The following is a 14771-nucleotide window of genomic DNA, read 5'->3' on the forward strand; positions in this document are numbered from 1 at the left end:
CCATATATCTGACAAACCACTTTGGAGAACTATTTGGTGCTTTTTTTACAAAGTTAAACATACATCTACCCTATGACCCAGCAATTTCATTCTTAGGTATTTATCCAAGTTAAATGAAAACATATGTTCACAAAAGTATTTGTACAAGAATTTTTATAGCAGCCATATTTGTAAAAGCAAAAAGTATGTGCCCCCCCCCAAACTTCACAAATTTCTATCAAAAGATGATTTCAAAAGCAAACTGTGATGTATTTATACAATGATTACTACTTGGCAATACAAATGTAGACTCTCCTGATATACACAGCATGGATAATTCATGCATATACTGTGTGATTCCATTGATATGGAATGAAACTCACATACCAAAAAACAAAAGTTGTAGTGATAGAAATCAGAAAGTGGTTGCTGGGGGGAGAGGGCGATTGGAAAGAAAAGTGAGGAAATGTGCTGGGGTGATGGAAATGTTTCGTGTCTGTTTGTAGCTGGTGGTTACATAGCGTGTAAAACTGTCAAAACTTGCCAAAGTGAACAACTGAGACTTGTGCTTTTTATCAGATGTTAAGTATGCCTCAATTTAAAAGAAAAGAGTGGACATTGAACAAGTTGAGGAGGTATCTACAGTAATCAGAAGAAAGGTGATGCTTGCCCAGTGGCCTATTATAGGGCTCAAAGAAAATAACGCACTTAAGAGGGCAAACTGCAGACTCCATGCAAACTTTGCATGTGTGTGAGTCAGTTGCTCAGTCGTGGCCGACTCTCTGTGATCCCATGGAGTGTAGCCCACCAGGCTCCTCTGTCCATGGGATTTCCCAGGCAAGAACACTGTAGTGGATTGCCATTTCCTCCTCCAGGGGATCTTCCTGACCCAGGGATCAAACCTGGGTCTCCTGCGTTGGCAGGTAGGCTCTTTACCACTGAGCCACCAGGGAAGCCCATGAAAGCCATAAAGCTCTATATAAACTGTGAAGCCCTGTGCAAAAGTGAGGATTTAGTCTGACATAATCCATACCAAATTTTGGAGGCGATTGTGGACCATCTAAATTGTCCAAAGTAGTCCTGTTTATTTGCAATGAAGAGTTGGGGGGTGATTAACGATTATTTTCTTGTTGGTTTGTCACCTTTTAGCAGGAAATAGGTCCAATGACTTCTGAGATGCATCAGAATACTTGTTCTTTGGCTAAAAAGAAAGGTTGGGTGGGGGGTGGGGGGGGGGGGGTAGATGCCTTTGCTCAGGGTAGTCTTCTACTGAAAACTGGGCTTTCCCAAACAAAAAAATGCGTTTAGCTGTTGGGTTTGAGTCTTTAATTTAGTTTTTTGAATGATTAGGGTTTTAAAGATACGAAAGAAGGAAGCAGTCAGTTCCTGAAGCAGAGACCGTAACTATCAGTGACATGGCCACCCAGCATTCAGGAGCGTGCTGAGAGCTGAAGGGAGGTGAGAAACACACATGGGCTGCTTCAAGCCCCTGCCTCTGAGTGTAGACAGCTCTGGAGGAACAGCTGTGCGGAAATCAGTCACAAGCCATCTGAAGAGCTGGTCCCTTACCATTTAATTGAATTCAACTTGTTTATTAAATGGTAAGGGACCAGCTCTTCAGAAGGCTTGTGACTGATTTCCGCACAGCTATTTCTCCAAACCTGTCTACACTCAGAGGCAGAGTGTATTTAATTTAATTTAATTTAACTTGTTTATTGGGCTTCCCTCATAGCTCAGTTGGTAAAGAATCTGCCTGCAATGCAGGAGACCCTGGTTCAATTCCTGGGTCAGGAAGATCCTCTGGAGAAGGGATAGGCTACCCACTCCAATGTTCTTGGGCTTCCCTTGTGGCTCAGCTGGTAAAGAATTCACCTGCAATGTGGGAGACCTGGGTTCCATCCCTGGGTTGGGAAGATCCCCTGGAGAAGGGAAAAACTACCCAGTCCAATATTCTGGCCTGAAGAATTCCACGGACTATATAGTCCATGGGGTTGCAAAAAGTTGGACACGACCGAGTGACTTTCAAAGTGGAAGTGGAAAGTGGAACTTGTTTATATGTGTTTTTCAATGACAATAAATTCCTAATTATTTGTTTTCATTTAATGTTGATTTTTCTTCAAAACCACTTTGAACGAGCAGACACTGCAGGGCCCTCCCTATTCACAGCAGTGGATGGAGGACCCCCAGCACTGTACTTGGGCCCTTTGTCCCCACACAAGGAGGGACCTCAGATTCCATGGCCTTTGGAAGATGCCTCCACATCCTCTTCTGAGCTGCAACTGGACAGGTGTCATAGTTTAATTGTCTAGTATCTCTCAACCAATCCCTCTCTCTTTGTAAGGACGGTCTCGGTGTGGTTTTTCTTGGTGGGAGGTTGAACCCACATCAAAAGTAGTCAGGACCTCTCTCTCTCACACACACACACGCACACACACTCACACACACACTCTCTCTCTCACACTCACACAAACACACACACACTCACACACACTCACACATTCTCACACATTCACACACACACACACACACTCACATGCATTCTCATTCTCAGTCACACACACACTCACACTCATACACTCACACACACACATTCACACACACTCACACACACACTCACAATCACACACTCACATTCACACACTCTCACATACACACACACTCGCACACTCACACTTACACACACTCACTCACACACACACACACTCACACACTCTCACACTCACACATACACTCACTCTCACACACACACTCACACACACACACTCACACACATTCTTTCTCAGTCACACACACACTCACACTCATACACTCACACACACATTCACACTCACATATACACTCACAATCACACACTCTCTCATACACTCACACACACTCACACACTCACACTTACACACACTCACACACTCTCACACACTCTCACATACACTCACACATACACTCACACTCAGACACACACTCTCTCTCACACACACACTCACACACACACACACTCACACTCACACACTCACATACACTCACACATACACTCACAGACACACACTCTCTCTCTCACACACACACACACACTCTCACACACTCTCACATACACTCACACATACACTCACAGACACACACTCTCTCTCTCACACACACACACACACTCTCACACACTCTCACATACACTCACACATACACTCACAGACACACACTCTCTCTCACACACACACACACACTCACACACTGGCGCTGGCACAATCTAAGGAGGGGCCGCTGACGTGGGCTCAGTCCTCGGCGGCCTTCCCTTGAACGGGCGCTCCCCGGGCATCAGTGCGGGAGCACAGACGTGGTTGGTGGTTACCCACGGAGAAAGCCGGGAGCCACGGGCTCAGGAGCAGCAGAACTGCTGTGCTGACCACACTGCCGCCGGGACACGGCTGCTGCGACCTCACTGGCCTCGTCCTCTGCCTCTCCACTCCTGGATGGGAGACCGGAGGCCTAGGATGTGAAATGACACGTACGTGTTCACACAACAAATTATCAATCAAGAAAAAACACACTTGGACCTTTTCCCCTCTCCCCCACTGCTTTCTTCACAGCACAAGAACCTCCGCTAATCTCTACCCATTTCTAGTTCTCTCCATCCTCTGATATCCCTCCAATGAATTCCTTTGCAAATAAGTTCTCTGGAATCTGTTTTCATTGCTGACACCCAAGACAGATATACAACCATAAAATACAGTAAGTCCCCTACACACGAATGAGTTCCGTTCTGAGAATGCGATCATAAATCCAGTTTGTCCGTATAAGTCCAACAGAGTTAGCCTAGGGAGCTAACACAGTGGTGGTATAGTACTGCCCTGTAACAGGTTTCTGATGCTTTTCGCACAAATAACACGTTACAAGACAAAAAATAAAGACAACATTTTTAACCTTACGGTACAGGACCTTGAGAAGTACAGTAGCGCCGCAGAGCAGCTGGCACTCAGGGGCGGGCATCGGGTGAACAGGCGAGAAGAGCTCGTGATGGAGGCGGGAGCGGAGGTGGGGGATGGAAGAGCCGAAGGGTCGTCAGCAACAGAGACGGAGGGCAGGCTGCAATTCCGCTCGCAGCTGACTTTGATGGCACAAGCTCTGCTTCCACGCCAGATTCAATTCCACCTATCCTCTTGAAAAAATGATCCAGTGATTTCTGGGTGGTAGCTCGTCTTTCTTGTCATGGATGCCACTGTAGCCCTGGATTGCATTCTGAACGGCTGCTGCAACTTCATGCCCCTTTCTACTTTCAGGTCTGGTGCCTCAAAAACTAACAGTGCCTCCACGGGTAGAGAAAACCCCCTTGCCGTTTCCTGTGTTGTGAATCCCTTCAGTTCTTCAGTTTCTTCTTTCTCTTTTCTCTCTTCATCCTTTCTCTGAGCCTCCAATTCCATCCTGTCTTCACATCCACATCTTTGAAAGTTCACAACTTGTAGGCTCCTATGTAGCGGGCTTAGTGCAGTGGTTGCATTTCCTATTTGCAGCCTTCACAGAGACGCCATCAAGGAGTATCTCAGATACGCAGATCCAAAGCTTTTACTTTGGGGCCCGAGGAAATACACCTGAGTAAGTGGGAGTGGGGAGGGAGTAAGAGCAGCGAAAAAGAGAAAAGGAGGAGGAAAAATACTATGTATTTGCCATCTTCTCTGTGCTGGAACCGAGGGTGCGGGGTCGGTCAACAGAGGCAGAGACTCCAACGGACGTCAAGAGCCGCACTCAGTACCTGCCTTTGTGCTGACAACACAGGGAGGGGGGTGTTTTCCCATCAGAAGTGGGAAGAGGGAGGTTGGATGAGGCTGAGAAACTTGGTGGTCACACTCGCTCACACACAGCACTGGAGCGGCAGGACTGGATTCAGATCTCATTGCCAGCCAACTCTGCCCACTCCAGGGTAACAAGTGTGCTGAAAGCTGGTAGGAAGCCATGCGTCTGTTTTCTCTTTTTATTATGATTTCAGAATTGTACCCACAACTCGGAATGAGCTCACCTGAGCATAATGATGTCACGAGACCATCGGATCTTGTACTTATTTATTTAAGAAGGTGGAAAAGTTCCTCCAGCTTCTGAAGAGCAGAGCTGGGGGTGTGTCGAGGCCTGTTTTAAGTGGAATGGATCCAGCTCGCATGTAAATTCGAGGCCGTGTTTGCTTGAGTCACACTCTGTTTTTTCAAATGACTTTCGTATGTCTCATTTCCTCTATTTCCCCCCTACTTCTGAGTTAGAAAACAGGTCTAGGACTTGAAAAATTCAAGTCCCTGTCCACACAATAAATTGTCATTCAAGCCAAAACTCAAACTAAGATCTTTTCACCACATTCTAATGCTTCCTTCCCAGCCTGAGAATTAACGCTGAACCAAGAGAGTTTAACAAGACTGATTCATCCTGATGGTCTGATTTAGCTTTCTGGGATTCTTTGGGTAAATATTAGTCCCACATCTCTTTTCAAATACGTTCAGCCTCTCTGTCTGTCTTTCTTCATCTTTCCCCTGCATTCCGCCCCTCCTCCTTCCTGCCTCCTCCCCTCTTCTGTTATCCTTCCTTCCCTCCTTTCTTCCCTTCCTCTCTTCCTCTCACAAACACATTTGTTCTTCTTGCCTAGGGGTGGTATCATGTCAGCGGGGTGGCTGAAATGAGAAGTATCTTTTAAGTCTCTGGAAGGAGAATATTTTCTTATGGATTTTTTTTTTTAATTGTTTAGATTGTTTTTCCAATGATGGCTTTTCCATCTTTCTAATGAAAGATGACTCTGAGCCCCCCTTATCTCAGGCCAACCAGAGGATGCCTTCAAGTTTTTTACTTTTTTTTCCCTTACAAATGCACCCAGAAGGTCACTCTGAGGTCCCCGAGATAGCAGTGGGTGATCAATCACAGGCAGGACATCAGCATCACAGAGGAGAATCTCATGAATGGGAGGATCTGGGGAAGGAGAGAGGGGAGCCAGGCTTGTGAGCTCAGTAAAGGGCTGATGGATTGCTTTCTCTAGAAGTTCTCTGGGATAGTCCCAAGGATATTCATTCCAGCCCCAGTGGCTGGTCTTCCCCTCTGACTTTTTACTCCAAATAAGTAAATATACACTTACACAAAAGACTCAGACATTCACCAGGTAATCTGATCATTGCAACTCAGCAAGCAATAAAGATGGTGTCTACATAGGTCCCCACGGGGCCCCAAGCACTCCTTTCCAAACAAGCATAAGGGACTCCAGTTCTGGCTTTGCCAAGGGCAAGCTTTGTGAGCCTGGGTAACTCACTCAGTTTCTCTGGGCTTCAGCTTCTCAACAATAAAATCAAATGATGAACTAGTTTACTCTTTCAACAAATATTTATTAAACATCTGTTTTATGACAGGCCTTGTGAAGAGTTGTTTGGTTTGTTTGTTTTTTTTTTTAAGGATAGACACAGTCCCAAATCTGGGGAGGCAGGGGGGAGGACTCAAAGTTGAATGTGGAAAAAGATGTATAATAAAGGAAAATAAGGACAATATAATATTTTTAAGTGGTCTAAATCAAAGGACTGTGGAAGGACAAAGGTCAAAACAGCAGGACATAAGAGCTCATCTTTAGGATTCCTCCCACCTCTAAAAGTCTGCGTGTATGGATTTTTTGGTTTGTTTTGGTCTCCTTTTCACATTCATGTATTTTGTTCTTTCTTAACTTGTTAATTTTAAATTACTGTCGTCATTATCTGCCATTGCCATCACACGTACTGTTTAACAGCCCTGACAATTATAGAAGTTAGATATTATGGTCACCATGATCACCATTTTAGATATAAGAACACTGAAGGCCAGAGAAGTTAAGCAACCTAGTCACACTCACACAGCTGGGAAATTACAGAACGGGGATGTGAACTCCCAGCTACTGACTCCAAAGCTCGTGCCCTCTCCATCGCACGGTGCTGCTTCAGGTAAGTGCAGCCACTCAGGTCCCGCAGGACAATTTTCAGGACCAGGTGCAAAGTAAAAATACAGAAGCTTTTATTCAAAAATTATTAAGAACTTTAAGACAGCAACAGTAGAGCATTAAAGCCTGAGACCCTGAATGACTGCCCAGCTCACACAAGCATGAAGCCTGCCTCCCCTGACCGCAATTCACTTTATAGGTAGCATCTCCCATCCAGGAGCAAAAGCATCCTAGCAGTTTGTAAGCCCAGCCCACGGTGGCAGAATGTTTTATAGTCACGTTTCATATGTAGGTTACCTGCACAGAGGGTTCAGCCTGGACCACTTGGCAGGATTGGTGAGCACTCTGGGATAGCTTTCCTGGAGCAGGAAAAATTCTTTATGTGGGGAATGCTACATAATCTTGGGTTGACAAGGGTTCTGACCATACCTTCATATTACCTTTAGAACCTAACGAGAGTGACACTAATTCAACACCAATGGAACACAGCCAAAAGCCCTTAACCTCTCTCTTTAAATAGTAGACCAGACCTGTAGGTGCCCTAACAAAGGACACTGGAGGAAAAGCAACAGAATTGCTGGTTTATAAGCCTCCCTCGTGAAGCACTCAAGAAGGTGTCAACTCCTACTGGGCCAATAAAGATTACGAGCATCCTTTTTGGTCAACAATTCTTCAACAGTGGTATTCAATCTTTTGTGATCATATGACCCACCTATGAAAGACTGGATCATTTTGCTCCCCAAAGACACATGTGTACATAATGTATTTTGTGTGCAATTATAGACTTCCTGCATTGACCTCTGAGTTTTAAAAACCTTTATATCACAGCTCCTCCAGCTATAGAAACCCACAAGTTTGCACCCAGACAAAAACTTAGAGATCATTTATGTGAAACCATCATATTCCTCAGGGGATGAAGTTTGAGGCCATTTGAGCTAATAAGTGGTTCTATACACTTTCAAAGACCTACTCTCTTGACTGTCAACTCTACCTTTGAGCTAGCTGCGTGTTTCCCCTCCTCCTATCAAAACACTGCAGCCCAGCGGAACAGTCTAAGCCTACAGACGCTGATGTCAGGACGTCAGTGAACATTTGCTGGGCACCTGGACAAGCCAGGGAGTTAGGCGCCGGGACAGTCCTTGTCCTTGAGGCTATCACAGGCGTCTAGGGGAGACGCGTGTGCAAGCAATAGAATGTGAGATAACGTGCAATTATAGGTGTTTGAAAGGTGATACACAGGGGACACAAGGTCGGCCAGGAGGAATCATTCAAGGCTCCCGGGAGAGAGAACACTTACACGGGGTCTTGAGGAGTGAGCCCAGAGCCTTGGAGGGACAGGGTCTCCTGGCTGAGGGGACCTGCATGTGCAAAGGCAGAGAACAGTGAGACACACAGGGAGTTGGAATCGCTTAGAACGTACATTGAGTCTGAGGAGGAGGCGGGCCGTGGGGCTGGAGGAAAGAGGAAGGGGCCCGACTCTGGAGGCCTTGGATGGACCTGCGGAAGAGTGTCAGCCTGGGTAATGGATGAGGGAGCCTCTTCCTGGGGAGGGCGCAAGGAGGCTAGATATCCATCTGTCCCAGGCAACCTTCTGCTGGACAGCAGTGCAAGGAACGTGGGGATGAAAAGCCTTTCTCAGATTCTTATCACCACTTCCTCTAAAAATTAGCTGCTGCTCAAACACACTGGAGAACATTAAGAAAGGCCCTGTAAACCCTTCATAAATTACAGGGGGCAAGCGGACTTCCCTGGTGGTCCAGTGGTTAAGACACTGCTCTTCCAAGGCAAGGGGTCTGGGGTTCAATCCCTGGTTGGGAAACTAAGATCCCACATGCTATGTGGTGTGGCCAAAAATGAAAACAAAAAAGACAGGGACAGTCAACCTAAAACATATCTCTAAGGCATCCATGAGATTTACTCAACAGAAAAATACCATTGTTCTCCACAACCAGATGAGCAAATCGAACTTCTTACAGATACAGAGACTCCTTCATTTAAAAAAAAAAAAAAAAAAAAAATTGAAGAGAACCTGATCCTGACTTGACATATTGATGTATTTCTCTCTGTAAAGTCTCAGATTTTTCATTCATTCTTAAACTGAACCAGTTTAGGTGGGGTTGGCTAGGCAGTGGGCTGGCTCTGAAGAAATATTAATCAAAAGAATAGAACATCACCAGAAATGTTTAAGGATTGTCATTTCCATATCATCACTTGACAGGGTTCTTAGGCAGTATGGGCATTAAGAAGTGTTTGGAATGGGTGTGTTTTCTCCCAAAGTATTAGCTGTTCAGCGTCCGACTCTTTGGGACCCCATGGGCCATAGCCCACCAGGCTCCTCTGTCCATGGGCTTCTCCAGGCAAGAATACTGGAGTCCAGGGGAATCTTCCCAACCTAGGGATCGAACCAGGGTCTCCTTCATTGCAGGCAGATTCTTTACCCTCTGAACCACCAGGGAAGCCCATTTTCTCCCAGACAAATGCATAACTAAAAAGCCCTAATCACTGTGACACTCACCTTCAGCTCTAAAAAGCCCTGATCTCTGTGACACTCACCTTCAGCTCTAAAGCAATCCTTCCCCCTATTCACCACTAGGGGTCATGAAAACTCTGTTGGAAAAGAAACAAAGCTTCAGAATTGCTGACCTAAAGAAAACCATTCCCCCTAGTGTTCAGATTTTTTAGTAAAAAAAAAAACAAAAAACAAAACCTTTTTAACAACAGCAAACAGAAAAAAAAACTTGCAAATGTTCAGAACTTATCTCTTGAGTAGCTACATAACGGTTATAATCCCTCAGACTATCTGCAAATAAAACGGTTCCTACGAGATCACAACAAACAGATTCTTGTTGAAATATCCACAGTAAACGTACATTGCACAGGAAATTCCATCGCATTTACACTATTTATTTAATAAAAATAATCTCCGTGATTATTTGCATTTATTTCTGAAGGAGGATGTTTTTCCTTCCTCAGAATAAGTTCAGGAAGTGGGTGAAGTGTTCAGGAAGTTAGCTAAATGCTGATGTAAATCCAAAAGGAAGGTCTGTTGTTTAAAAAAAAAAAAAGAACCAAAAAAAAAAAAAAGAGAGAGAGAGAGAGAGAGAAAGCTAGGAAGTGGTGGTTCTCTCTTTCACTGATGGAAAATGTTATACAGAATTTCTGATTTAAAAGGAAAAGGGCTAGGGAAAAGGGGTGTGCTGGTGGCTCCGAGTCCAAAAGTGGTGGGGCGGCTGAAGACGACATAAACAGGCCAGCACGGGGTCCACCTCCCAGGGGCCCTGGCCCTTCCAGCCCCCCACGGATGGTGTCACGCTGACCTGCAGACTGCGAGGGAAACCCCAGCTCCCCGGGGTGCGGCGGGCCGCAGCCCTGGTGTGACTCCTTCGGTCATTATTTATCTGGGACTTGCAACGTAGGGAGTGAGCTTATCAGGTGTCCAGAGCAAGCAGAGAGCCCCGGGCCTCTGAGCACAGGCCGTTTAGAAAGCACAGACTCGGCTCATTGAACTGCGCCCAGGAGGACGCGGTCTCCGCCCGTTTCTCTGAGCATCGCCCCCTCCTTTCCAAGTCTCCGCTACCCGCTTCCCTGAGGCCTCCACGGTCTCTCACACTGGTCTGTCTCCCCACACCCATCCTGGCCTTGTGTCCAGCCCAGGGCCCCGGGCAGCCAGGGAGCGCTCCGTGGGTCGCGCGTGCGGATGCGCCCGTCGCCGCCCAGGCCCTCGCCACCTCCCTGTGCCCGGCGAGGGGACGGCGCAGCCTCGAGGCCTTTCGTGACTCGGCCCGAGTCCACCCTCCCTCCGGCTCCCCGGATCTCGGGCTCCAGTTAGGCCGAACCACCCCCTGCCCGCCCCGCCCCGCAGGCATCCCTCCCTCTCAGTCTGGGCAGACGAGGAGCCGGAGGGTGACCGCGCTTGTCTTCATTTCTGCAGAGCAGGCTCCCTGGGTTCGGACACCGATGGCATGAGAGAAGCCAGAGAGGGATCCCAGGGCGCACAAGGCAGACACGCCTGCACATACCACCTTCTGGGTGCAGGTATCCTCAGTCACGGGCGCCGGCTGACCCAACGGCTAAACGCCTCTGATGCCACCTTGTGAGTTTTGATTTTTGATTTTTTACATTTTTTTTTTTTTTTCGATGTGGACCATTTCTCAAGTCTTTATGGAATTCACTTAAATTGTGCTTCTGCTCTATGTTTTGGGGTGTTTGGGGTCCTGAGGCACATGGGATCATAGCTCCCTGGTACACTGGAAGGTGAAGTCTTCACCGCTGGACCGCCAGGAAAGCCCCCGGTTTTTTTAGTTTGAACACAGGGTGGTTTGGATGAGCAGACCAAGTTTTAGAGGAGTCATGTGCCTGGACTCTGCCTGCTTCCGCCCCCTCCCTACACATTTACCTGGTGAGGCCCAGGTGTCCTTCAGGGGATCAAATGGGATGACAATGGCTTAGAAAATGCTTTCCCGTCACACTCAGTCCTCAGAAGCTGCAGCACCCACACTAAACAAAGCCCTGGGACTCAGATTAGGAAGAAATTACATAATGAACACAGTAGGAATAGTAGCTCTGATCCCTCAGCGAGTCCAGAGCCTCTACCAGGTACGGAGGGCATGTGGTTTGTTGCTGTGAAATTCTGGAGGGAAAACGTTGTGCCTTAGTTATCTTGGGGCTGGACCCTCGTTCAGCTACTCTACAAATATTTACTAAGCAACAGAGGATTTGTTTTTCCAGGTTTGGAATTTTAAGCTTGTTAATAACAGATGGATTCTTTCTCTGTTTCGTCATCTGTACTTTTGGACTCGGAGTTGGACCTTGTCTTTGCGGTTTTCTACAATCACTCCCTCTCTCCCCTCCCCAGCCAACCCCAGTATTCTGCATACAGTAGGTGCTCAGCAAATATTTGTTGGGGGTGGTGGGCGGTGGTGGATGAGAAGGAGAGAAAAAAGAGGGAAGAAAGACAACAATAAGCAACACAGTGGGTAGGTGATCAGTCTCACAGCCAAGGACTACGGGGTTTTCTGCCACTACCCCCAAGCTTTTTTCCAGAAACTTCGGCCAATGTGATGCCTCTTATTAGCTTTGGTTTTCTTTCCCATGCTGGCCACATCTGTCACCAAAGCCCCCACCTAACAAGATAAAACACGATCTTCTTCTACCCTACCTTCCTTAGTTTCTGCACAGATATTTCCGAAACCCTTGCTAGGCCCTGAGGACACGCAGGTGGGCATCTTTGGGTACTCAGAGTCATCATCGGGCTGCTCATTCTGGTGGAGAGACGGATACATCAACGGACTGTTATGAACACTACAATCAAGGCTCCCAGAGTTGAAAGCACAGAGGCTTAAACTTACTGGTGGTAAGAAGCAATGGGAGTGGGCCTTCCCTGGTGGCCCAGTGGCTAAGACTCCACCTTCCCAATGTGGGTGGGCCCAGGTTCGACTCCTGGTCGGGGAACTAGATCCCACGTGACACAACTGAGTTCTGTGTGCAGCAACATAAGACCCTGTGTGTTGCAACTAAACCTCAGCACAACCAAATAAACAAGTATTAAAAAGAAGAAGCCAAAGGAGGCAGGAAGTGGCAAGTTGGAAGGTCAGTCGGGGACATCTTCCCAGGAGAGGTGACCTAAGATCTCAATGTCGAAGGAAGACTAGACACAGCCTGGTTGAAGGAGGGCAGAGTCCTTGCAGACGAAGGGAAACACCCATGGAAAGGCAAGGCAGCGGACGGAGAGCGACGGAATTAGGACAGGTTCTCCTCTGTGACTTACCAACCCTGTCTCAGTGCTTTGCACTCTACATTTAATTCCTCTCGAGTGAAATGATGCAGTCCTTTGGCATCCTGGAAAAGGTAAATAGCCAATCATTTCATCTCTTAGAGAGAAAGGCATTGATAATGTGGGTTATCCGTGAGATTCATCAGGTTCTTGGGCGACAACCGGATCCGGGGCTTATAGGAAGCCATGTGGGAAGCTGATGAAAATCAGGCAGTTGATGTGAAATGTAATAAATCTTACTTTTTATTATTTCTCCCAGTGAGTTTGAAAAGTTGGAAGCCTTTGCCTGAGAGCAGATGAATCCTTGGGTTCTCTTCTCCTTAAGGATGAGACAGAAGGAAAAAGTCCGAAGGAAAATTCCCGACTCTGGGGATTTGGGGTGGGAGCAAGGTCCCGTTTTGAAAACTTTTTGGACTAAATCTTTGCAGGTCTAATCTTTTCAAAATGTTTACCGAGATGCTCCCAGTCCTACACCCCAGCTGCATGAAGGAAAACCGAGCAGGGGGCAACGCCCTTCTCCAAGTGTGGTTTATTTCTGTTCACGGCAACTCTGAAGACAGGAGGCCAAGGCTGACCTCTTTAGTCAAGAGTCTGCTCAACTTTAAAATTATGATTGCATGTGAAAGCTAAAATGGGAAAGAGAAAAAATCAGTTCTCAGGACAGAAATGCTAAAAACCCTTCGGCCACATTCCAGCCAAGGTCCCAGCCCTACTTAAGGAGCTCCCATCAGGGGCGGGTGGACGGGGAGAGCGGCTAAGACCAGTTCAGGTCGGTTGAGTGTCCACGATCCTGGGGTTTATTCTAGGGGTGTCCAGCTTACAGATAAACTTACCAGAGTGATCACTTACATAACCCTTAAACAGAAGCTCATGGTCTGGTCTCATTATTGAGTTGCCTGCCGAAACATTTATCCGTTTTCGGTGAACTATTTGCAGTAAAGACATCAGAGGAATGGGGCTTCCCAGGGGGTTCAGTGCTGAAGAACCCACCTGCCAAGCAGGAGACCCGGGTTCGATCCCTGGGTTGGGAAGATCCCATGGAGGAGGAAATGGCAACCCGCTCCACTACTCTTGCCTGGAAAATTCCAAGGACAGAGGAGCCTAGTGGGCTACAGTCCCCGGGGTAGCAAAGAGTCGGACACGACTGAAGTGACTTAACACGCAGGCATGCATCTAGTATGAGCTGATCTTGATTATAACTGCAAAGACCCTATTTCCAAAGAAATTCACATTCATAGGTAAAGAGTGTTAGGACTTCCGTGTGTCTTTGGGGCAGACACGATTCAACTGGCAACTCACTGTATCGGGTTGGCCAAAAAGTTCGTTTGGGTTTTCCCATACCATTGTAAGGAAATCCCGGAAGGATTTTTTGGCCAACCCAATAGAATAAAAACAAAATCCTGGGCTAAGCAGGAGAGAGCCTGGCTGGCCAACAGGCTACCTACCTACAGAGGTCCCCCTCGGCAAGTCCCTCACCCTAAGTTTCAGTTCTCCTCTCTAAAACGAGGTGGCACCCCACCCTGCTTACCTCCAAGGTGACATGAGCGTAAAATGAAATCATGTAAATAAAAGCATTTTCTATCCAGAAAGGGTTTGTATCAGTGCAAGGGCTTATCATGAATTCACCGCAGATTGTGTTGACTTTTCCCTAACATGGTAACTATATAATGAGTAGGTAATGAAATGAGACACACAGCCTGTCTTCCAGGGAAGAGAATTTAAATTACATGCCTCCCTTCAGGTACAGTTGGACTTAAAAGTACAAGAGCAATCTGCAGTGAAGGAGAAGAGTATTGCAGATTCTTGCTCCCTGGGCTTTCTACACACAGGAAAACCGGGTGGTGTTCAGGTAAAACCGAAGGGTGGAAAGAAATTTAAAGGTAAACCAAAAGGGCCAACGTTCTCCTCAGGGACCTCAACAGCATCTCCAATCGATGGCAAAGACTCCCCTCCCTGGGTGCCTGTGTGGTCCATAATATTGCTTGCTCCCATGGCAATGTCCTGATAAAGGCCTTGAATCTGCTTTGTCTGATGACTTTTCTGGCTATGGGGACACAGACCACCCAACTTATAAAATTAGCTGAAGAAGTCATTTTCCTGGCT

This window comes from Dama dama, chromosome 2 (assembly GCF_033118175.1).
Source record: "Dama dama isolate Ldn47 chromosome 2, ASM3311817v1, whole genome shotgun sequence".
Taxonomy (NCBI): domain Eukaryota; kingdom Metazoa; phylum Chordata; class Mammalia; order Artiodactyla; family Cervidae; genus Dama; species Dama dama.